The sequence below is a fragment of the Zingiber officinale genome, chromosome 5B (assembly GCF_018446385.1).
Source record: "Zingiber officinale cultivar Zhangliang chromosome 5B, Zo_v1.1, whole genome shotgun sequence".
Lineage (NCBI taxonomy): Eukaryota > Viridiplantae > Streptophyta > Magnoliopsida > Zingiberales > Zingiberaceae > Zingiber > Zingiber officinale.
The window spans coordinates 51,317,337-51,344,081 of record NC_055995.1 but is presented as its reverse complement, the minus strand read 5'-3'; the positions used below and the strand labels follow the sequence as shown (position 1 = coordinate 51,344,081).

Below are 26,745 nucleotides of genomic sequence, written 5' to 3'. Positions count from 1 at the left end.
TCATTTCACTACCATAAGCTTGCTTATTTTCTAATTCTCCACCACTATAAACATAGCATACATGAATCAAAAGGAATTTATCATTAAAAATTGAAATGGAATCAAAAAGAACAAGAGAAGTGGATGAAATGGCAAAAGGAAAGACATTAATGAAGAAAATGAAAAGATGAGAGTATTGGAGGAATATACTTGATGAGTTGACCATTTTGATGTGAAAAGGGATGAATATCATTTGTTTTTATCAATTCAAAAGATCAAGCTAACCTCTCCTTCAAATTGATGGAAATCCAAAATTCTTGATACTCTATCTCCACTCTTGATACTTTTGATTTGCCAAAAATTTGTTTTCATTGTTTTTCCACTTAAATTCCATCTCTTAAAGACTCAAATAATTTCAAATCAACTTATGAATAAGAACTTCCTCCCTCACACTTAAACGGTTGTCCGTCTCGGGCAATGAAACACAACATGTAACAACAAACTTGATACAATGTCCCCACTGTTTCCTTGTCCTCATTCTGCAGATTTCTCCTTTCTTCTATTTTTCTACAGATTCTGAAATTCCATAGTAGAATGTGTTGTTATCAAAGATTGCAATAACATATAGTTACAGCTTTTACATTCTAACTCCAACAAATTGAATCAGTTACAGCTTTTCAGACTTTGCTTGAGCATTTCACTGATCTAGAAACAATGTAACAACTTGATACAAGTTAGAGATAAGAGTTTATTTCTGCATTTCTGTATAATTACATATTTAAATCTTTGATTTCAGGGACCAAATTCAGCCCTGCAAGAGCACTGTTTAAAGACAGTTTCAGCATTCATACCTAAACACCAAACAAAATGTTCAATGGCACCATAAGATACACAAACATTTTTTATTCATGCAGCTGCATTTCACTAGTTAAAATAAGAAATGAAGTATCAGATTTCAGAACAGGAACTTTCAGCAAAAAGATTGGCTCAACAACTAAGAACTATACTTTCAAAAATATATCATCTCAATGTTGAGATTTCAGATTACAATTCCAGCCATTAGACCTTTTCAAATTATAATTACCATTAAATTTGCATGCATCCAAACACCTTTTATTCATGACAGATACAAATCAAAACCAAACACAAAATTGATGTTGATTCAGACTTTTTGATTCTGATTCTAGATCACAATATCAAACCTTGGAATTCAAAGTAATCTAGGCTTGAGAATTGAAAAGTTAAGCTTGTCCATGTGTCTCATTTAGCACTGAATAAACAATAGAATAAGTTCTAAACAATCCTGAATAGAATTTCAATTGGCACAAAAATGAGTTCTGCTCTTACTGTTAAAATAATTTTCCCCTTCCAGAAATTTTGATTAATTGGAAGGGCATTTATCAGGTCAATTATGCAATTCCCAGCTTTAGACTGATTCTGAAACTATAAACTCAGTTTCCAGATTCCATGTTTCAAAATTTGAATTCATCCAAATTCCAATCTATAGAACACTTGGACAATTGAAACACCATTTGTTTAGAGCTCCACTTAGTTCTTCAATGATCATAACTCGCAACAAGTTGTTTAAATACAGAAACACTGATATCCAGATTTTTTCCTTGTTGATCAACAAGAAAGCATTTATATGGCTGGAATCTAAAGGGTGGAACTTGATGCCCTAATGCTAAGACCTAGATGCTGGGAAAAGTTCAGCAAAAACAAGATCAGATCTAATGCTGCAAATTCCAGTAGCTAAACACATCTCAGAGTCTTCTCATCCAGTTGTTGAGTTCATAAAATGCAGTCTTCACCATCAGAATTTGTATGACAATGAATTTTTTGTTTGATGCTGAAAATTGAAAGTCTGTAATTTCTTCATAAAAGCTCAATTCTTGCACTGCAGTGCAGCTTCAAAAATATCAAGAATTTCAAAATCTATGAATTCCAATTTTCTGAACATTCAGCAAGTTCTTCATCAGCTATGTTAATGGTCATTATCACTGCTACCCTTCCTTCTTATGAATGACCTCAAGCTTCAGACAGAAACAACCACCAATATAACAGAATTTGAATTCCTGTCATTGCTCCTGCTGCTAACTAAAATTCAACACTGCATCTATTCATTTCTGAATTCCTGTCATTGTTCTAGTCTTTCCAATAGCTCACTAATAACAACCATTCCTCTGCTTTCCAAATTCCAGCAGATATTCTCCAGAATTCAAATTCAAAGTATCTCAAATTCATTTAGTACCGTAATGATTGGAGTTTCAATTTACAACAATGCTAATTAGAAACAACATCAACACTTGGTAAAGAAGTTGAGTCCTGCTCAGCAATTCAGTGGTTGCTTCCAGTTTCCTCAAAGTTTGCATCTTTAGAAAATTTAAGGCATAGAAATACTAAACAGAGAATACCTCTAAATAATTCCCATTAGGTGTAGCACAAGAAATTCAAAACATAATAGCTTCTATACAAACTTGTAAGATTTATGAATTTTGACATACCATTGATACTAAATTCTGCATTTCTGAATTTCCAGCTCTTGTTCACTGAACACGTGACATTTCCTTCAAAACTTCAGCAACCTCCTCATCATTTCTGGTACTGCATTCAAACTCGGCACTTTATTATTCCTGTTTCCTGCTAATTCAATTTCAGAATGCATTGCTGAATTTTGTATTATGTTGTTCTTTTATATTCTACTGTCAAGAAGCTTATTTCACTGAAATGTCAGTATCTGTGATGTCCTATCAAACTTCTTGAGTTACAGCTTCCTTATTGGCTGCAATTAACATTCCTACATCTCTTCCTCCTCAAACATATGCCAAGTTCCATCTATTCTATCATTAGCATTTAACATCAATGTGCAGAGTCGTATAGCTTCTAAAATCCTGCAACTTCCTCTTCTGAACTTGACTTGCAGTAACCTCTTTACTGCAATGGCACAAAACTTCAGCTTAAACTTAACTTTCTGCTGCTTCAATACCAAATAACAGCTTTAATACCAAAACTGCAGATTTAATTCAATCTTCAGTTTTCAGTTTTTGTTTCCTTGTTTGGTATCAAATTTCTTGTCTAAGAATCCTGTATCTCTGGAGAAGCAAGATGTTCATTAATCACCACTCAAATAACAGCTAGATTTCGACTTATTCATGAACTAATTTCCTTGAACTCTATTTATGCAGTAAAATACAGATTTCTGGACTTTGTATCAAAATGTAATTGTTTAGCCACAATAAATTTCAATACTTCTTCATCTTGTCTCTTAATACCCTTTACAATGCATAACCGAGAAGTTTACAAGTTTAAGCAACTCTACATGCTACAATCCATTTCCCAATTTGGCACAAAATTGCGACATTTTTTCCTGCAAAATCTGCACTGCTTGAATTCTGCACTATATTCATCTATGTCATTACAGCCCTTTTGTTTTCATTTGTTCCATTCCCGATCTGTCATTCCATTTCTTGGATTTAGTATCACTTCACAACCAACAACCATCACTGTTTCCTTTTATTTCTTCTTCTTGCATCCAGTATCATCCTTCACTGTTGTAACTGTCATTGCTCTTTAATCTGTGCAGTATTAAAATGAATCTTGTTAGAAGCCATTGACGCCAACATTCCATTTGTTATATCACGTTACAACCTTCATGTAAGCTTCTCCTCTCCTTGATGTCAATTCTGAAATTTTGACACTCCATAGCCCTCAACTTTTACAGCTTCACAGAATTTCACAGTTCTCTGAATTTCCAACTTAATACTTGGTATCCTCACCTGATGTTGTTGCTCTCACTTCAAGCTTCAACAGTTCATTCCCATAGATCTTTACAATCATTTAAGTCAAAAGATAGCTTGATTTCCATCTTGTTTCAGCTTACAAAATCACTTAGAAAGCTTATTGCAAATTCAGAATTTTGCACTTTTGATACCATCCGAATTCTATTCAGCGGGTTTGAAAAGTATAGAAGGAAGATAAACAACAAAGGCTGCTGGAAATTCAAGTGGTTTAATTAATTCCCCAAGGGTTTCAAGGGCTGATAATGAAGAAGTTGCACACACTTGATACCACATATAATCTGAATTTTGTTTCCAGCTTTTAATCTCACTGTTTTGAGTGTCAAGTGCTGTCCTTTTCTCCCTTCATTTAAGATTAAATGATGTTATTTCAAGTGCTTCATTAGTGAACTGATACTCACCAATTGAATTCCGAATTATGGTCTATTGTGATCAGATTTCTATAGTCACAGAAATTCATTATTTCTGCATTTCTGGTGTCCAGATTCTGTTCTGAAATCATGATGTACTGAAATCATCCTTATTTTCAGATGCCATGAAAGACAAGCATACCATTTATCTTCAGCAAATTCTTAAATCCAACTAAGCTTCCACTCATTTGGATTGTAGCATTCTAATTTTTGATACAAAACTGACACAAACTTTTCAGCCCTGCACTTCAATTTCTGCTTCTTCATCCAGCATCAGCCTTCTTTTAATGTCAATGGTCCTCACTACTTCATCTTTTCAGTAATTGGATTTTAAATTTGTAGAGGTGAATGATGCAAGAATACCATTCGTTCCTTCACATTTTCCAAACTCCTTCTCAACACCTCCCCCACACTTCAATCTTTGTTCATCTAGTCAATCCAACTCATCAAGAAATCAACCAAAACTTCTAATGGAATGAAGGCAAGGCAAAGTGATCAAGGGTTAAAATACTAGATAAGAATATTTTAAGAAAATTGTGGAGAAAGGAATTGGAAAGTATAAAGGGGAACAAAATCGATAAAATCCTCAATTTCCATGCACACAAATGTTATTGTGACTTTGAAAAGAAGCTAAGCAAGTTCTAGAGTTTAGTTTGCTATGAGTGCATGCCACACAAAAGAAAAATAAAGTGTAGGCTTATAGTGGTCCTCACTAGGTAATATTCATGCAATCAACTCAATTAAACAAATTGGAATCCACTACCGTTTTAACCAAAATCATGTAAGTAGAGTATCCAATCATGTCCAATGACCTAAAATTGATGATCAAATTTAAGAAACTCTTACCATCTTAAAAATATTACTAGAAAATTCCATGGAGAATTTTATTCAAATGGCATGCTATGTAAACTAAACTAAATGCAAAGTATGAAAGCAAAATGCAAAATGTAAAAACAAAGTGCAAACGCAAAGTATAAAACTAAAGAAATGTATAAAGAATTTATTAACAAGACATGAATTAAAATGCAAAAGAAAGAAAAATTAGAACCAACTCCCCTTTAATTCCCGGTGGTTGAAGAAGGTTTAGAAGAAGTAGCCACCCCGGAAGTGGAGTAATTGTGGTTCTACTCAAATTCTTCTTATTAATATTTTTTCCATTGAAAATTCTCTCTGGAGGTCTGAGGCGGTTCAGTTTAAGCACCCATTCCGGAAGCTTATGTTCTCCTACAACATCCATCAACGAAAACACCTCCCACACGCGTGTGGGATAAAAAGAAAATAGGAGAATATTAGTGTGGGTAGAAAATGTATCAAACAATTAATCACATATAATAAAATCAATAAATGGTACCTCTATGAAATTTTTTGATGTATCACAAACAATACTTACCTTATCGTGTTGAAAGGTACATGGAGTGGTGATTATTACCTCTTCCTCATCAAGTAAATGCTCAGACTCTAGTTCTGGTGAATGTTCAACTTCATGTAGTGATTCTTGGGTGCTTGACTCCATAACACAAGTCCCTACACTTACATCCTCTAATCTTGGTGATTCTTGGGGTAATGCTTCCAGTAAGCATTCCCCTACACTTAAATCATCTTCTACAACAATACCTGCATCATTCACATCATCTAAAGTAACAACATTAGTAGAATCAGAAATTTGAACAACTACATCATCATCACAAATAATACTAGAAAATTCTTGTGAAGAAATAGGAGTAGGGTCAGGCCTGACAAAATCACTACTTTCCATCTCTCCACTGGAGTTCTGTACTTATAACTGATTAATGGATGATGCAATCTTATCCAACTGACTCTGAATATTCTGTATCCTTGCAAATTGTTACTCCTAATGCTCTCTCATTTGTTGCATAACTTCATTACATTTCCACATTGATTCTTCAATTTGTTGTTGTACTTTCTCATATTGATATTCAGGCGCATAAATACTAGTCTGAGGCTGATAATAATAACTCTGACTTCAATCTCCAAAATACTGATGAAATGGATCCATGATCAAATAGATTTCCTGTTCTTACACTGAAACATTTGCAAATAAAATTAGATGACTCAGGAACAATAAAATCAAACACATGGATATATAATCATGAAAGTAATCAAACAACAATCCTAAAAAACACCGCTATAAGTTTCCGACAACGGCGCCAAAATTTGGTGTACAAAGTCTGTCACACTCGTAAATCAAATTAACAATTTATTTCCACTGAACCCCTTAATTTCGCAATAATGTTGCAGTAACGAGCCCATGATCGAACCTCAAGGAACTAACAATAGGATGTAATTTTAGGATCATATTTTATTCTCATTTTTGGGATTTTTAATATGGAATTGGGGATTTAAACTTGAATCTAAATCTAACAAAAGTGAAGCACAGCAATTAAGAAACTACTCTACTGCTGAAATTAAAGCTAACTAAACTGTAGAAAACTAAATTACTCACTAGTACTGAACCCTAAGCTAAAGCAAGATTAACAACTTTAAAATCAATTGAAACTAAATTACTCAAAACACATGAATTAAAACAATTAAGCATAAAATGAACTATGATTACTGAATTCAACAACGGAAACTGAAATCTAAATCAATCAACAATAACAAGAATGCAAAAAGTAAACCCTAAACCATCTCAACTCCAAACCACTTCTCACGGCAAATTCTCCTTGCCGTCACACAAGGAAGCATCAATGAAACCTCATCTCAGCAATCGGGGAAGACAACCTCAGTAGCTAAACTCAGCTCAGCCTTCACCAGCATCATCAGAGACCTCTCCAAACAATCTGATGAAGATCGGAGCTGCTAACTTCAAGAAATCTGACAATCTGTGAGCTGCGACTTCAGATCTGATGTGGAGAAGATGATGGATGGAATGTCGTCGGGAATGGTCCAGTAGCAGTGGAGGAACACCGCCAGAGCTCACGGATGGAAAGCGGAACCACCAATCGGAAGAACACCTCCAAATCGGCGGCAACAGAACAGTCAATCGCAAACAGAATTCTCGCCGTAGGACCACCTTGGAGCGAGGTCAGATCGCCGGAAGCTGGCCGAAATCATCTGAGAGCATCGTCGCCGATGAAGTCGCCGGAAAATGGATCTGGAAGAAGAGATGGGGTCGGAATCTCGCTGGAGATGAATGCCGCGGGACGCGCAGCTGTGTGAGGAGATCGACAAAGCTCGATCACTGTAGCTTCTGTGTTTTAAATCAAATCACAGATCTGATCGGACGCCTGTGAGCGATTCGGGGCTAAATCAACGGTGAAAGTTCACCTAAACTCCGATCCGAAGGTACTGATCTTCATCAAGGGTCTGGATCTACTCTCCCTTAGGTCAGATCGACCAGATCTTCACTGGATGGTTCAGATCTGCCCAATCTTCGATGAACGGTCTAGATTAATTCAGGCTTGATCAATGGCTGTATGAACTCAGATCTGGATCAAAACCTCTGGATCTTCATCTATGGCTGAGATCTCCTCCTCATTAGGTTGGATGGGCTAGATCTTCAATGGATAACTCAGATCTGCTTGATTGTAGATGAATGATCTAAATAACTCCAAGGTTTGATCGTTTCGTTTAAACTCCGATTCGAGTCCAATTTTGGTTCGAATAGATCCAAATCCAAGATCCTTTGATGCCTACAAAATAAGAATCAAATATTAGCATCAAATAACACAAAAAATAAGATAATTTACAATTAAGCCCAAAATAAAGATAATATATGAAATGTGATGTAACCATGATTTAAACCTATGAAATCAATATCAAAGCATATATGAATCAAAATAATACAGTAAAATCATGGTTATCAATAACCTGGCAGATCCTTTCTCTAAGGTCTTTCCAACGAGTGCTTTTAATGGGCATGTTGAGAGGATGAAAATCAGATGTATGACAGTATATATGGCATCATAGTCTTTTAGTATAAGTGGGAGATTGTTAGGATGTATACTAAAAGCCTACCTTTTTGTAAACATTTATTTTGAAATAAGAATCACATTGGTCAAATATCTACATTTATGTTAAATGTAGTTGTTCATTTAATTTATATTGTAGATAACATGGTGTGTGGTGGCACACAGAAGATCATGTTATCAGTTCCTTATAAATTATAAATAGTAGCTCACAACTAAGATGGAATGGAGCAAACCATTGAAATGGTTGTAGTGTAATTTGATATTAGTTTATCTTAACTATAAAATTATACTAGTACACTATGTGTGTATTGAGCAGGACCATTTGAGGAAATTTCTTTTTATACTGACTACATAAAAGAATAAAATCTCTGTTATTATAGATGTGCGTACTCTTAATCCTGATATAATAACAAGCACATATACTTAGTATGTATTTCTTTTATTTATCAATGGGTGAGATTTAGTTCGTTAAATCAATAGGCCCGATAAGTTGAGAAATAATATTATTTATACGGTGTGTTGTTGATTATAGAAGGAAACTGTATCCTAGTAATCAAGGTCGATGATGCCCCCTTGAAGAGCACATAAGGATTGTCATGTAAACCCTGTAGGTGAACCTAGTCCAGCATGATAATGAAGTTGAGTGGTACTACTCTTGGAGCTAGATATTAATTAAGTGAGTTGTCAGTAACTCATTTAATTAGTGGACATTCGATATCTTAAATACAAGGAGATTAATACACTCATGATAAGAAGGAGCCCATAATGTAATTTGGGATTGGTGCGGTAGTTCAATAATAACTCTTTAGTGGTATGAGTTATTATTGATGAACTTGAGTTGGGTGTTCGAAGTAAACATAGGAAGCTCAAGCTCAACGGGAGACCAAAACCAATTTCTCCTCTCGATCTCTGTTGTAGCCTCTATAAAGCCTTGTATCTACCAAGTCCACTTCTTACCCAAGTAATGGGCCGGACACATCCTTGCTTGGAGCAAGGGGGCTGACCAAGCATTTGCTTGGAGCCCAAGAGGTGGCCGACCAAGCCATGCTTGGTGTCCAAGCATGGGGTCGGCCACACCATTAGAACTAAAGGGAGATTTTATTTTTTTGTTAAAATCTTTCATTTTGTAGCTATTCAAGAAGGAATTTAAAAGAGAAATTTTAATTTTAAAATTTTCTTTTATAGTCATCCTCATGGTTTTAAAAGAGAGTTTAAAATTTTAAATTTTTTCCTTTTATAACTATCTATAAAAGATTAAAGTGAGATTTTAATTTTGCTAAAATCCTTCCTTATTTGTTGTTATCTATAATGTTTAAAAGAGAGATTTTAATTTCGATAAAATTTTCCTTTTTTATAACCATAATTTAAAAAGAGAAGTTTTAATTAATCTTTCATTTTTTGTTATTGTCTACATGTTTTAAAAGAAAGAGATTAATTTTAAAACTGTCCTTTATTGCCATGTACAATAGGAAATTTAGAAAAGAGAGATTTTAATTGTTGTTAAAATTCTCTTTTTTACGGGGAGGTCACAAATAAGGAAGTTTTAATTATGTTTAAAACTTTCCTTTTTTGTCATGACCAAGGATTATAAAATAGAAGGAGAGGGTGACTCATGATATACACAACCTAAGTTCCATCTCTTCTAATCCCTTGGTAGTCGACCCTTCCCTCATCTCCTTCCTTAAGGACTGGCTACAATACTTATCTTCCTTCTACAACCAGCGGCACAAAAGGATTCCATCCAAGCTAGGGCCGGTGGGTTTGCTTCCATAACCTAGGGCCGGTGACCTTGCTTGGAGCTCATCTTAGATCCCATTGTGGCCGGAGGTATAGAAGAATGGAAGAAAAAGGTGGTCGGTTGCTTCGAGGGGAAGAAGAAGAGAAGGAAATTTTCTATTTTAGCATCCCTTGGTGGCTCGAGAGTCTTGGAGGAAATGAAGTGGTTCGGTGGAATTTATCTTGGTAGATCATCGCCCACACGACGTCCAAGAGAAGGAGAGGAATCCAACAGAAGATCAAGTGGTCTTTTATCTACAAAGAAATGTACAACTAGTCTATTATCCCACTGCGTACTAGTTTGTTTCCTTTGTGTGGATCCTGAAATACAAACACAAGAGGGTATCATTTTTAGGTTTTCGATTTCTTGTTTCTATTTCGTGTTTCGATCTTGTGCTTCAATTGAGTTCTCTTTAGTTAACCCTAGGGTTACTGTAAGAAGTTAAATATCCAATTTCTTTGACAGGCCTTGTCTAGGAAGTGGTGGATGATCCCATAACCAAGAATGCCTAGTGTCTCGCTATGTTTAACCTAGAAACCAATCTTTGAAATAGATATTTAATTAACTTCTGTAATATGGTTTAACTTCTGAACAAAACATAGGTTAAACTTGGAGTAAAAATGTTAAGTATTGTTTCCAATCCAAGTTTAACTTCTGAAGAGCAACTTAGATTAATAATGTTAAGCATCGTTTACAATCCAAGTTTAACTTCAGTAGAGCACATGGGTAGCTAGGTTAAGTTCTGTGCTTGTATAAATTTTTGTACAGGGGAAACAAAACGGTGTTCCGAGTAGCAACTAACTTTAGTGTCATGCATTATTTTGCATCATTGCATGATGAACGATTGTCGACTCCATTGTTATTGAGCACATCGCCAGTTACGTGATCTGCACACACAACCACTCATGGGTTAGTGGTATATCAGGCAGGGTGTGAGTAGTTTGGCTCTGTTAGGGCTCCGCTGGCTCGCTCATGGGTAGTGTGACTGCAGCGTGGTAGCGGGCAAGGAGCCCTCCTCTTGACTATGAAACAGGGAGATGAGAGGTTAGGCTCCCCCACTATGTTTGAGGTAGTAGGATAGGCGTACTCCGACAACATCTTGTCCACTCGGCCACTCAGGAGTAGTGATGGCAGAGTGCACAGTTGTCATAGCCCTAACCACTTGGTCTCACCATCGCGTGTGAGATGGATGACTGGTGTTAGGGGTGACCAGGCCATTTACATCATATGCATAAATTGCATTTATTATTTGTGATTGATACATTTTGGATGTTTCATTTTGTTGGGTTTTTCGGGCCGCGAAAACTCTTTTTCGCGTCGCGGAAACCACGAATCACCCTAGCCAACGGATCTCGGTCGAAGAAAAATTCGAAAACATACGAGTACGAGTTACAAAACTTCTAGATCTACATGATGAAGATCTTTACACTTGTTGCGTGCCCTTTTGCATATCCTGCTCGTCCTCGGTACGCCGGATCTCGAAGTTATCAATGTAGACAACTCTCTACACGTATCCACACAAACACACTAGGTGGAGGTGACCAAAAACCAAGGTGTGCTAGCACCTATGTGGTTCGGCCAAGGAAGGAGGAGAGGGAGAGCTTGAGAGGAAGAAGATGTAATAATACACTTGAATGAAAAATGAATCCATTTCATTCAAAAATGTGGCCGGCCACTTCTCCATGTGTAACCCCAAATTAATTGCATTAATTGCAATTAATGTGAAGCCATTAAAGAGAATGAATTTGTAACTTCCAAGAGGTGGCACCCATGATGATGTGGAGTAACATCATTAGTCCACATCAATGCCAACTCACCAATGAAGTGGCATAAAGTCAAGTCAAACTTGACTTTCTATCTTCCTCTCAAGTCAAGTCAAACTTGACCAAATCTCTTCCATGGTTGATCTAATCTAACCATTTGATTCAAGCCAACTTAATATAATGAATCTAATTAATTAAATTAAGTTGATTTAATGAGTCATAATCTAAATTAGACTCATTGAATACATGAATCCACTTGAGTCCAACTCAAGTTAGCCCAATTAGGATTACTCTTAATCCAATTTGATTCATCAAATGAATCTAATCCTCTTGGTTCATCATATGAACCTAATCTCCATCTAATTGTCCTTAGTGTGTGACCCTATATGTTCTTGCAACGTTGGCAATGCCCTCTACCCATTTAGGAGTATAAGTAATGAGCGGTATCTAGCAACACATCATTACTACCCAAGTTACAAGAATGTCGAGATCCGACATCACCTTGTGACTACTAATTGTGACTCCTCACAAAATATGACAAGTGTCCTTCTATCCTAGACATCTAGATTGATCAATATGAGGCATAGATCGTGTCATCGTCTAATCAATCTAAATCTTGAACTTCAAGTAGACTCACTCAATCAAATGAGCTCAATATCCTATATTGACTCATTTGGGCATGACCATGCACTTCGTGGTCTCACTCTATCAAGAATATCGATGTCGCTCCCGTCATATAGGAGGGATAGATCCCATCTACATCACTCACATCCCTCTGCATAATTCGTTACATTCCCAGTAATCGCCTTTATAGTCCACCCAGTTACGGGTGACGTTTGACGAAATCAAAGTACATAACTCCTTATGTAGGGATCTATGGTGACTTCAGGTCTAAGGACTAGTAGTCATACTAATAGCCACATGAGAAAGTATATGACACTAATATAACGATCCATGATACTTTCTCATGGCGGGTCATTCAGTATACATTCTCTAATGCATACCCATGTGTCAACTTGATATCTCTATATCCATGACTTGTGAGATCAAGTCATCGAGTTGACCTACATGCTAGTCTTATTGCATTAACATTGTCCCTGAATGCTAATACTCGACTAGGAATGATTAAGAGTAGTGTTCCCTATATCATCTCACTATCGGTTCAACTAACCGATTGATATAGGTGAGAACCGTCTACTCAAGGACATTATTATACTTAGTTTATTTGGCACCAATACAAGTAAGTATAATAACCAAAAATCCAAATGCTTTTATTTATATAGAATATGATACAATAAGTCCAAAATACAATTATCAAATGATTGGCTCTAGGGCTCTAGCTAACACATTTTTGGTGGTTGTATATGATTGACATGCATACAGAAGACATTATATATTTGGTCTGATAACCCTACATCTTTTGGTGAGGTTCACATCCTCATCTCAGGATAGGAGGCCTTGGTGAGTACAGTTCTTCTGTTGTTCAATTTTTCATTACCTTTTATTGTTCAGGAGACTGTAATACATGATTATTACTGGTAGTTATATTTTACTATGCATGTCTGTTCGATACCCGCTGAGTATGTTATACTCACTACCCCCTATTTTTTTTTTTTGTTGTTTTCAAGTTAGTACATAGATATGTCGTGTCACTTGGAACATCCTGCCTACCAGTTCCATGTCACATCCGAGGATAATTTTCGGTTTTAGCTCTTCTTTACTTGTCTTACATTTTGTTGGACTTGGTGATGTATAAATTCGACTTTGTTCCTCTGAGTTTTCTATGTGGAGTTGTATTTGTTTTGTTGTGGTTATGTAAGTCTAGCCGGCTAACAGTCTTCATTTTTAGTCTATATGGGTTTTTTTTTCAATTTCCGCTGTGTTTTAATATAGCTGTGTGGGTTGTTTGATATATATAATTGTGTGGTTGTATATATATTCTAGCCGCGTGGGCTGATGTATTCTTGTGGATGTATATATGATTCAGATTGTCACCGGTACAGGGGAGATGGTGTCGGATTTTCCTCTGGCAATGACTCCTCTGGGTCGTGACAATTTATTGGTATGAGAGCCAAGTTTATGAGGCTTAATTCCTATTTTTTTTATTTCCTGTTTTAGTTTTCTCGATGTGACTTTTTGGATTTTGGGACCAGGCAACAGCAGGACATCTCAAAGTTATAGGAGGTATATTTGTTTACTGTTATCATACACTTCTTTTAGTGCTTATATAGTTGTCTATGATAGTTAGTTATGACATGTGTTAGTACTCTTTTAGTACCTGTCTAGTTGTTGGAAAAATATATTTCATGTGATGGGTCAACTACTGATCATGGTCAACCCTACTGAAGATCAAGGATAACAGTCTCAGGGGATTCAACATATTATACTACCAGTAATACTCATGTTGACTCAATTAATAGAGTACCGATGTACTCCTATTGGTTCGGTCAGTTTAGGATTGATTTACCTGGTTGACTTGTGCAGTTGTGGTTTGACCTATCTTAGTTGGTTTGGTGCTCCTGTTAGTTCGGTCAGTAGAGGATTAATTTATATTCTCTTTGGTTCTGTCTGTTGAGGACCGATATACCCTTGTTGACTTGGGTAGTTGTGTATCGATTTACCTTGGTTAGCTTCATCTGTGGATGATTGATTTACTCTTATTAGATCAGTTAGTTGAGGACCAATTTATTTTGGCAGTTTGATCATTAGGGTACCGACTTACTCTAGTTTTATAGAGATTTTTATTTTTGAGTTACTCGTGCTTAGTCAGATATTTTGAGGCACATTTGGGTACATTACTTGTACCAATGTAGAGAAGACTGAATTAGCCATTTACCATTGACGTATCTTATTCCATAGGGACTTTGACTCTGGACCGTCTGTACCTGGTTGGATGACTTAAAAGGTACATTCGGATAGGATGCCCCTAGTGTTATGGAAAAAGTGTAAATCTACCTTCTTAACATTTATACGATACAACCATTACTTGGTTGTATAACTTGGTGAGTACATTCGGATATATAATTTGTACTGGTGTAAGAAAAGGTGAAGTTAGCTACTTATCTTTACGTGATAAGGCATCACGTGAAGGAAGAAGCAGATGATGATTTTGAGATCAGGGCATCATTTAGTGAGGTGTTTTTGAGAGCGAGAACTTCACTACCTCTTTCAGTAGCATGATGGATTATAAGGTGATGATCAATTGACTCGCCTAACGTTGTTCCATGGGAGATACTAACTCATGGACTGACTGGATATGGTTAGATATCCTTGATGTGCCTAGTGATTTACAACCCATAATGATGTGGAGAAGGTGGAGTTAGTTGATTAATACGTATGAATTCTACTATTACTAAGTGGAAATATAGATGATGATCTTCGAGGAGCAGTGGGTCGATTGACTGTTATTTCGATCAACTATCTAGTGATAGTGCTCCTCTACCCTTGTGTTCATGGCTCGCCACTAGAGGTTACTAAACCTCAAGTGGAGCAATCGTAGTATGATGGGTTACAAGACAATGGTTGGTCGACTCAGCTAGCAGTGTCTCCATTAAGTAGTTCAAGATCTTGACTATATGATCTTCTACCAAGGTCTTGAAGTCTATTTGTCAGCACAGAGTGTTCGATCTCTTGTCGACATTTGTCGAAAGATATTTACGGATATAATTATGAGATTTGTTGTGATATTTTATGATGGGTAGACTTTCAGAAGGAGGTTGAGTGACCCTTTGGACTTTGCATGATCATTCTTTTACTGTGAATATCTGGGTATCTAAAGGATGAGATTTGACATACTCTTTGGATATTTTTGGATAAGATTAGTAAAGTTTTTATACTAATATCCTTTGGATATTATGGTACCCGATACGATGAAAATTGGTCACTAGGGTTACATGTTGTTGAGGATCGTTTGAGGTTGAGGGATATTGTGAGATCAAATATTTTGATATGTTGATTTCTAATGATTTATGGGTGTAAATGTTGAGTTATGGGTTTGCTTGATGATGTATTAATGGATATTTGTTTTGATGATTTATTAGTGGATATTTGTTATGATGATCTATTATTTGGGTTTGTCATTGATGGTGACATAGTGAGTGTCAGGTGTGATATTTATGGATTTGGTGATATGTAGTTGGTGATCGGATTACAGATTCATTGCTAGTAATCTTATGGTTGAGTATGCCTTATATACGGACATTATGAGTTTTTGGTAATGCCATTTGGACTTACCAATGCTCCAGCGGTATTTATGAATTTGACGAACAACGTCTTCCTGGAGTATCTAGATCGGTTTGTTATCGTTTTCATCGATGACATTTTGATCTACTCACATTCCGAGGAGGAACATGCACAGCATCTTCGCATAGTCTTGGAGCCTCTTCGACGATATTGTCTATATGCGAAGTTCAGCAAGTATGCTTTTTGTCTACCCTCGGTCAGTTTTCTAGGACACATCGTTTCTAGCCGAGGTATTTTGGTAGATTCTCAGAAGATCGAGGTTGTCACCAGTTGGGAACAACCAAAATCATTTTAGTAGATCTGCAGATTCTTGGGATTGGCTGAATATTACAGATGGTTCGTTGAGTGTTTCTCTCGCATTACTATGCCACAGACACGCCTGACCAGGAAAAGCGTGAAGTTCATGTGGTCAGAAGCCTACGAGACTAGCTTCCAAGAGTTGAAGCGGAGATTAGTATCGACAGCAGTTCTGGTTTTACCCTTGGGAGAGGACGGATTCTACTCTACACCGACGCTTCTCGACAAGATTTGGGCGTTGTTTTGATGCAGCACAGCAAGGTAGTCTTTTATGCTTCTCGTCAATTGAAGGAGCATGAGAAGAACAACCCAGTACATGATTTGAAGCTAGCTGCCATTATATTTTCCTTAAAGATTTGGCCACATCATCAGTATAATATTATATTTGAGATTCTTACTGATCATAAGAGTCTCAAATACCTTATCACTCATAAGAAACTCATTCTCTGACAAAAGAGATGGATAGAGTTCTTGAAAGATTTTGATTGTACCATTAGCTACCATATAGGGAAAGCTAATGTGGTTGCCAATGCACTTAGCCGGAAGTCCAGAGGGACTTTAACATAACACCGAGTTTTGGTCACGAACTTGATTCAGGATTTCTCGGAGTTGTGCCTTGAGGTGCAAGGACAGACAGAGCAAGGTATTCTTGTTACCATGGTTGCTTAGTTATTGATCAGGATGAGGATCCGAGAGGCCCTAGGCCGGTGATCAGTGCTTATAGTCCATTGGCAGCCAGTTAGCTTCTAGGCAGCAGACATAGTTCACCCAAGATGACGAGGGTATTATTTAATTCTGAGGTAGATTATGTGTACCACAGTCTCATCCGGTTTTGGAAGAGTTACTGCAGGAGGCTTATCGCTCTTGTTTTGCTATCCACCTAGGTGGAACCCGCATGTATTGAGATTTGAGACGTTCCTATTGGTGGAATGACATGAAGAAAGACATCGTGGAGTTTGTAGCTAGATGTCTAGTCTGTCAGCAAGTGAAGGCTGAGCACCAGAGACCTGCCGGGTTACTTCCGAGAATTCCTATTCCGGAGTGGAAATGGGAATACATCACTATGGATTTTGTGGTGGTATTGCCAAGGACACGATGAGGTCGTGACGCGATTTGGGTAATCGTTGATAGATTAACCAAATCCACACACTTCTTAGCGATTCGGAAAACCAATAGTCTAGGTCGATTGGCAGAGTTGTATTATCGGAAGATCATCAGATGCAGGGTACCGATCCTTATACCTCGCGCCGGATGTTCCTTTGAGCATTATATCGAACAGAGACCCACCGTTCACGCCCCGACCCTGGTAGGGTCTGCTGTTGGCCTTAGCCACACAACTCCGATTCAGTACAACATTCCATCCGTAGACAGATGGACAGTCAGAGCGGACCATCCAGACTTTATAAGACTTGTTGAGCTCTTGTATTATGGATTTCGGAGGCAGCGGGGAGGACCACCTTGTTGGGTCTTTCGGGCCACAAAAACCGCTTTTCGCGTCGCGGAAACCCCGAATCACCCAAGGCCAACAGATCCGTGCAAGGAAAAACCGAACGAAAATACGAATATGAGTTTCAAAATCTTTAGATCTACTCCTAGATCTATGTGTTGAGAACTTTACCCTTGTTGCGTGCCCTTTCGCGTTCCCGCTCTTCCAAGGAGTTGCCGGATCTCAAGACCGTCAAGCGTCGGTCCTCTAGAAGTATCCACACGGACACGTAGGTGGAGAAACCTCACACAAAAGGTGTGCTAGCACCTTGGTGAGATTCGGCCAAGGAAGGAGGAGAGGGAGAGGGAGAGCTTGAGAGGAAGGAGGAAGAAGATACCCACTTGAATGGAAAAATGAATTCACCATTCAAACCAAAGTGGCCGGCCACTCTTCTTGTGTAACTCCCCATTAAATGCAATTAATGTGAAGTTATTAAGAAAATAACTTTGTAACTTCCATGAGGTGGCACCCATGATGATGTGGAGTAACATCATTGGTCCACTTCAATGCCAACTCACCAATGAGGTGACATAAAGTCAAGTCAAACTTGACTTTTAATCTTCCTCTCAAGTCAAGTCAAACTTGACCAAATCTCTTCCATGGTTGATTGAATCCAACCATTTGATTCAAGTCAACTTAATATAATGAATCTAATTCATTTAATTAAATTGATTCAATGAGTCAAAATCTAAATTAGACTCATTGAACACATGAATCAACTTGAGTCGAACTCAAGTAGCCCAATTTGGATTACTCTTAATCCAATTTGATTCATCAAATGAATCTAATCCTCTTGGTTCATCATATGAACCAAATCTCCATCTAAATGTCCTAAGTGTGTGACCCTATAGGTTCTTGTAACGTTGGCAATGCCCTAAACACATTTAGGAGCATAAGTAATGAGCGGTATGTCACGCCCCAGAGGAGTCTCTGTCCGAAGAAAATTTCGGCAGCATCTCCCCTGTACGGCGGACAATCTGAAACTTTTCTACAAGCACTATATACCTCAGCCACATGCGGCTGGAATAATAACAAATAAAGAAAACAAACACCACGCAGTTAATATCAAATTCAGCCTCTGGCTGACACAACCACGCAGTTAAAAATAAAGCAGCCCACTCAGCTGTACCAAAACCAAAAACACAATACTGCTAGCCGGCTAGGCTTACACAACCAATAACAAATACAAAATACCGCATAACAACATCAACACTCCAAAAATAAAACCGGAGTACAGAGCTAACAAACTGATACATAAAACAAACAAAACATACGTGAAACCGATAAGTCTTTTGATGTGACGTGGGGACCAGCAGACAGGATGCTCCAAGCGACACCATAAATAACCTGGTACCTGAAAAAGATAGTGTCAATGGGGGTGAGTTCAACAACTCAGCGAATACCAATGGATATGAGTAGTAAGATATATCTAACAGCAACAAACATGGAATACAGCTTCCTAATCATATATATAGGAATACGAAACCGAAAGGTAATCAAGAAGTCAGACTCACCAGAACTCCTATCCGCATAAAAGGGTCACAAACCGAAGTGTCAATAATCCAGATGCAGTCAAGTATGATCCAACAAAACGCAAGAACCAAACGCAAGAAATACAATCATAAGAATATAAATGCATCAATGCATATGATGCTAATGATGTGTCCTGGTCACGACGCAGTCACCATCTCACACACAAATGGTGAGACCGAGTGGGTAGGCTATGACAACCGTGCACTCTGTCGTCACTGCTCCCGATGAGTGACCGAGTGGACGGATCTGTCGGAGTACTCCGTCCCGTGACCCCAAATCATAAATGGGGAGCTCAATGCTCTCAACTCCCAGACACGACGACGGGAGGATATCTCACGGCCACTACCGAGTCTCCTAACCAACGGAGCCAACAGAGTCCACCGTGCCGGCTACTACTGCTACACTACATGCCACGAGCCAAACAGAAGGAACTGTCACGGCTACCACCGAGTCCTCGGACCAACGGAGCTAAACAGAGCAAACACACACCGGTCTGATATACCACTAACCCATGAGTGGTGGTGTGTGCAGTACATGTAACTGGCGATGTGCTCAACCATAGTGGAGCCGACAATCGCACAACATGCAATCATGATGCATGTCACTATGCATAACAAAAAACTGATCAACATAACCATATCCATATATAGAAAATGGGTACTGTAAAAGCGATGGTCAATCCACGGATCTAGGGCATACAGGTCCTCTATGGTATAACAACCTAGATCCTAAACATATCTCCTTCCATAACATATGTACCAACAATATGCACACATCAAGAATCAAGGTCTAGGTACACGAATCATATATGATATACAAATAGAGGTACACAAGCCAGTCATGGCATAAAACCTAAGTATCAGACAGTCTCGATACACATGACTGAAACCAAAAGTCCAGAACCTAGTCCTAACCTCAGTGAAACATGGTATGTCACTTATTCTAGAAACTAAGATACTCATGGTAGTACAGTACTCATGGCAATAAATCACATGATATAAGCGCAGATACGTCACAGGCGATAAACCTAACATGCTATGGATATCAAACAGTGACATACCAAAGACAAACATGTTCATTGCTTGTAGTTATAAAATACTATGCATATCCAAAGACAATATCATAAAAGATAAGTCAAGAGGTACCCGCCTAAAAAAGAAGGTCCAATCAGTCAAATCCAACATCGAAATGCTCATCTCGTATCAAAGTCCTGTGATACATGGTACCCAGATTTAGCTAATTACAAATAAATAAATTAGCTAAATCAAATCCTCAAGAAGCTAACATAAATCCAGATCCAATTATAAACCCTAATTGGATCATCTAGCTCCTCAATCATTCCTTAACTACTAATTCCTTCCAATTAGGTTTTGAAATAAACATAATTAACCACAACAACTAAATCCAAACCAATACTAAAGGTGACAAATCCATAGCACAACTTACCCCAATCTCAGATACTTGAATTTTGTCGATGCTAGGACACCGAAGACACCAACACGCAGTGATCTAGTGCTAGATCAGAAAGAGTCGACCCGACGACAACTCTATGGCACTATCAAAAGCATGGCTGCCGAGAGCCCCTTTGGTACCTGTGGTCAAAAGTGGAAATCCAACAATGGCAACAAGCAGATCAAAGTGAGGATGCGCAAGAAAGGGAAAAATCTAGGGCACGGGAGGAAATCGATAACCCTACCTCAACCGGCGGTGACTCAACCGGAGCAGGCGGCGGTGGAGACGACTAGGGCCCCAGTGCTAGGCAGAGGGGAGGTGGCGCCCAGCGACAAGGTGGCGATCGGCGCCGGGTCGGGGAGAAGAGGAGCGTCGGCGTTGAAGAGGAGTGAGGGGGAAGGAGATCTGCCCAATTTCCTGCTTTTGCCGAGGCTTTGGTCGCGTGGGAGAGGAAGTGCGAAGCGGCGCCGGTTGGGGGAGATGATCGGATGTGGGGGAAGAAGGAAGGGATCGGCGCAAAGAGGGAAAAGGATCGAGTGGAGAAGGAAGTTAAGGCACGACATGGTTTCGGTGAAAACAAAGAAAGAAAAAGAAATGAATAAATAAATTCAACTTTTTCTCGCTTAAATTGGGTAACCTAAACAGGCTTTCCCGGGCCCCATTTTTATCCCCGTTAACTCGTCCATACGAGTTCCGAAAAATTCCTGAAAATTTTTTAAAAATTCCAGAAAATTCCCTTATCATTATTCGCCATTTTTTTTCGGTATTTTACACGGTATCTAGCAACACATCATTACTACCCAAGTTACAAGAATGTCGAGATCCGACATCACCTTATGACTACCAATTGTGACTCCTCACAAAATAATGACAGGTGTCCTTCTATCCTAGACATCTAGATTGATCAATATGAGGCATAGACCGTGTCATCCTCTAATCAATCTAAATCTTGAACTCCAAGTAGACTCACTCGATCAAATGAGCTCAACATCTAATGTTGACTCATTTGGGCATGGCCATGCACTTCGTGGTCTAACTCTATCAAGAATATTGATGTCGCTCCCGTTATATGGGAGGGATAGATCCCATCTACATCACTCACATCCATCTGCATAATTTGTTACATACCCAGTAATCGCCTTTATAGTACACCCTGTTACGGGTGACGTTTGACGAAACCAAAGTACATAACTCCTTATGTAGGGATCCATGGTGACTTCAGGTCAAAGGACTAATAGTCATACTAATAGCCACATGAGAAAGTATATGACACTCATATAACGATCCATGATACTTTCTCATGGCGGGTCTTTCAGTATACATTCTCTAATGCATACCCATGTGTCAGCTTGATATCTCTATATCCATGACTTATGAGATCAAGTCATCGAGCTGACCTACATGCTAGTCTTATTGTATTAACATTGTCCCTGAATTTTAATACTCGACTAGGAATGATTTAGAGTAGTGTTCCCTATATCATCTCACTATCGATTCAACCAATCGATTGATATAGGTAAGAACCTTCTACTCAAGGGCGTTACTATACTTATTTTATCTGGCACTAATACAAATAAGCATAATAACCAAAATCCAAATGCCTTTATTAATATACAAGAATATGATATACATGAGTCCATACAATCATCAAATGATTGGCTCTAGGGCTCTAACTAACACACCTGCCATTAGTAGAGTTCGCCTACAACAATAACTATCATTCGGTTATCCAGATGACACCGTTTGAAGCATTGTATGCTAGTCCTTGTCGGACACCCACCCTCTGGGAGGAGCTTAGGGAGACCCAGCTGCTAGGACCTCAGAGAGCTCAATAGCAGGCCGAGTTGGTCCGCACTATCAAACGGTGGATGTCCAAGGCGTGGGACCGTCAGAAGAGTTATGCTGATCGGAAATGGAGAACCTTGGAGTTCTCTACAGGTGACCATGTATTTTTTGAGAGTCTCACCCACAAAAGGAGTGAAGATATTTGGTCTCTGAGGTAAACTAGCTCCACGATACATTGGGCCTTTCCAAATCTTGGAGAGGATTGGAGCAGTAGCTCACCGTCTGGCGCTACCACCGTCTCTGGCAAGCATTCACGATGTATTCCATGTGTCCATGCTGAGGAGATACATATCCGACCCAACACATGTTCTGTCAGATATATCAGTTCTCATTCAGCCTGACGTTATCTACGAGGAGGTTCCGGTATGGATTCTAGACCACAGCGAGCGTCAACTACGGAATAAGACTATCCTGCTGGTTAAAGTTGGATGGGAGTATCATTCTGATGAGGAGGCTACCTGGGAGCTAGAGGATATGATCCGAGCTCGATACCCCCATCATTTTACTTGAGGTATGTGGGTTAGATTTTCCATTCAGCATCTATACTGATTATCGATTGCTAGTACTTGTTGATGGTAAATAACGTAAATTTGGAGACTAAATTTTTATTTGTGGGTGAGAATGTGAAATACGACACCTAAATAATAATTAAATGATAATATTATTTAATAAATAATCTTATTAAATTTTTAAAGAATTTTTAGAAATTTTTCTAGAATTAAACAGAGTCTGTATGACACAATTAATGGGATAGAGCTATTAGGCTTGGAGAAAGTCAATTTGGAATACCTAAAAATGGGAGTTGATTTTGAAATAAACTTAGGATTTGATTTGCCTAAACCTAAGTTCGAAATTATAAACCTAATCACGTCGTACCCTAGCCTCCTTCGCCCGACTCACGCCAATCCTCACCGCCGACCTTTTTCCCCTCCCTCCCCTCTTGCGCGACACCGACCCCCTTCACCTCCCCCGATCTCTTCGTCTCCCCCAACCAGACGACACCGCCTCGCGATGCCTCGTCTCCCACGTGTACAAACCGTCGGCCAAGGAAAACCTTGAACCCTCTCCTCTATCTGATCTCCTACCATCGCCTCTCTCCACCTCCGCTTTCCCCTTTCCTCTTCGCACAGCCGCCGACCACTATCTTCTCCACCCGACCATCACTGGTGCAGCTCCTCTCAGCCGGCGATGTCCTCGCGACCTCGAAGCCGCAGCATCGTCTCCTTCTTCCTTGCGGCGCCGACCATCGGGCTCTCCCAATCTCGCCGATGCTGAGGTTTTTCTGCTTGATCGTCATGTCATCCTCCTCTACTGCGATTTGGCACTACAACAGCCACACTCGAGCTGTAGCTTTGATTCATTGTCGCACCATTTCTTCTTGGTCTGATTTTGCTTGTCGTGTCATCCTCCTCTACCGCGATTTGGCACTACAACAGCCACACTCGAGCCGTAGCTTTGATTCATTGCCGCACCCTTTCTTCTTGGTCTGTTTTGCTCGTCGTCGTCTCCCTTTGTGCTGAGCCAGCGCCACCATCTTGACCTAGCGCTAGTAGCCGCAACCACCAAATCTTCTGCTCCGGCCATTCCCTTATCTATGGAGTTATGCTAGACTTCTTTCTTGGATCCAACAGGAAGCATCAACAGTGAATCTCTGGCAGAAATAAGGTAATGATTGGAGGAGTTTGGTTTGGGGATTTTTATTTTGATTATAATTGATATGGGTTACTTTGCAATATGTGTAGTTGTTGGATCAACCCTTGTAGCTCCATCCTTGGTTCCAACAGCAGCTCCACCAGGCCATCCTTTTCGACAGTAAGGTACAATGACTAATCAGGAAGCATCTAAGATTCAGGTGAGTTGGGATTGATGCAAATTAGCTTAACCTAATGTGAGTTCGGAATGCTTTATCTAGTGTGGTTGTGATTCATTATGGATGGTTGATTAATTGATGATGATTTATGTGAGTTGGATTCATGATATGTTGATTAGTGAGTTTTGGATTAATTATGCTTGTAGTAAATCCTAATTGGAAGGGGGAATGATTGGTGATGCTTAATCTATTTGGTTATGGATTAGAGATTCATTTATATGTTGATTTCTCTAGTTAGGTTAATTCACAAGGATATTGGCAATGAAGAGAGTATTGGATCATTAGGTGGGATTAGACATGGTTACCTAATCAAATTAGGATTGGGTTTTGGGTTTAGTTAGTTGTTGTATATATGATTAGCTAAACTGTATATCATGTGATTTGTAGGGCGTTGATTTAAGATGAGTGTCTCAACGTGGGGATTGTCAGGATGATCTATATAAAGGCGGGTAGTTTTGACTTTTCTCTTTTGATATTGTCATATTGATATGCGTAGTAGGTTATATCTAGTAGTAATGATTATGTTTATATATGCCTTACTATGTCACTACTTGATACCCGTAGTATGCCCTTATTAGTGCCTATTCTGCATTATTTCTTATGTCCTCTTGATTCTTGCATTGTGTACTTACGTAGTGACATACAATGCATGACCGGATATAGGTCTAGTTACTAGATATACTTGGCATATGTACCTAGTGTTAATACTTGGCATGTGTACCTAGTTTATTACTTAGCATGTGTACCTAAGTTTATTTCTTGGCATGTGTACCTAGGTTTATTACTTGGCACATGTACCTAGATTTACTATCTGGCATGTGTACCTAGATCACTGTTGTGGACTCGGTTTTCCTTTTGGTACACATTATGAGGAGGTTGTTATTTTCAGGAGTTACATGATTTAATGTCATGCACCATTTTGCATTATTGCATACTGAATGATTATCGGCTCCATTTTTGTTGAGCACATCGCCAGTTACATGATCTGCACACACAACCACTCATGGATTAGTGGTATATCAGGTAGGGTGTGTGTTGTTTTGCTCTGTTAGGGCTCCGCTGGTCCGCTCATGGGTAGTGTGAATGTAGCATGGTAGCGTGTAGAGATCTCTCCTCTTGACTATGACACAGGGAGATGAGAGCTTAGGCTCCCCCACTATATTTGGGGTAGTACGATAGGTGTACTCCGACAGCGGCCTGTCCACTCGGTCACTCAGAAGTAGTGATGGCAGAGTGCACAATTGTCATAGTCCTACCCTCTCGGTCTCTCCATCGCGTGTGAGATGACTGACTGATGTTAGGGGTGACTAGGTCATTTACATCATATGCATGGATTACATTTATTGTTTGTGATTGTTGCATTTTGGATGCTGCATTGTTGGTGGTTGTTTGACATGCATACAGGAGACATTATATATTTGGTCTGATGACCCTGTATCTTTTGGTGAGGTTCACATCCTCATCTCAGGATAGGAGGCCTTGGTGAGTACAGTTCTTCTGTTCTTCAGTTTTGCATTATCTTTTATTATTCAGGAGACTGTACTACATGATTATTACTGGCAGTTATATTTTACTATGCATGTCTGCTTGATACCCGCTGAGTATGTTATACTCACTACCCCCTATTTCTTTTCTTATTGTTTTTAGGTTAGTACATAAATATGTCGTGTCACTTGGAGTATCCTGTCTGCCGGTTCCATATCACATCTGAGGACTATTTTCGATTTTAGCTCTTCTTTAGTTGTCTTACATTTTGTTGGACTTGGTGTTGTATAAATTTGACTTTGTTCCTTTAAGTTTGCTTTGTGGAGTTGTATTTGTTTTGTTGTGGTTATGTAAGCCTAGCAATCTTCATTTTTAGTCTATATGGGTTTACTTTCGATTTTCGCTGTGTGTTAGTATAGCCGTGTGGGCTGTTTGATATATATAATTGTGTGGGTGTATAAATATTCCAGCCGTGTGGGCTGATGTATTCTTGTGGATGTATATATGATTTAGATTGTCACCAGTACAAGGGGATGGTGCTAGATTTTCCTTTGGCAGGGACTCCTTTGGGTCGTGATAATTTATTGGTATCAGAGCCCAATTTACAAGGTTTAATTCCTGTTTTTTTATTTCCTATTTTGATTTTCTCGATATGACTTTTTGGATTTTGGGACCAGGTAGTAGCAGAACATCTCCAAGTTATAGAAGGTATGTTTGTTTACTGTTATCATGCACTTCTTTTAGTACTTATATAGTTGTCTATGATAGTTAGTTATGACATGTGTTAGTGCTCTTTTAGTATATGTATAGTTGTTAGTAGAATATATTTCATATGATGGGTCAACCACTGATCACGGTCGACCCTACTGAAGATCAA

At 38.7% G+C, this 26,745-nt stretch overlaps 1 long non-coding RNA gene across 2 annotated transcripts in view; it reads left to right on the top strand.

The window, feature by feature from the left end:
- LOC121984400 overlaps positions 1–26,224 on the top strand; it is a 49,121-nt gene extending 22,897 nt beyond the window's left edge. Inside the window, exon 3 of one of the 2 annotated variants that reach the window (XR_006112889.1) lies at positions 26,031–26,224. This is a non-coding gene — a long non-coding RNA (uncharacterized LOC121984400). Of the gene's footprint in view, positions 1–775; positions 1,785–26,030 lie in introns of those variants that run through there. The other variant, XR_006112888.1, reaches the window with a different exon arrangement.
- Positions 26,225–26,745: the final 521 nt, after the last annotated feature.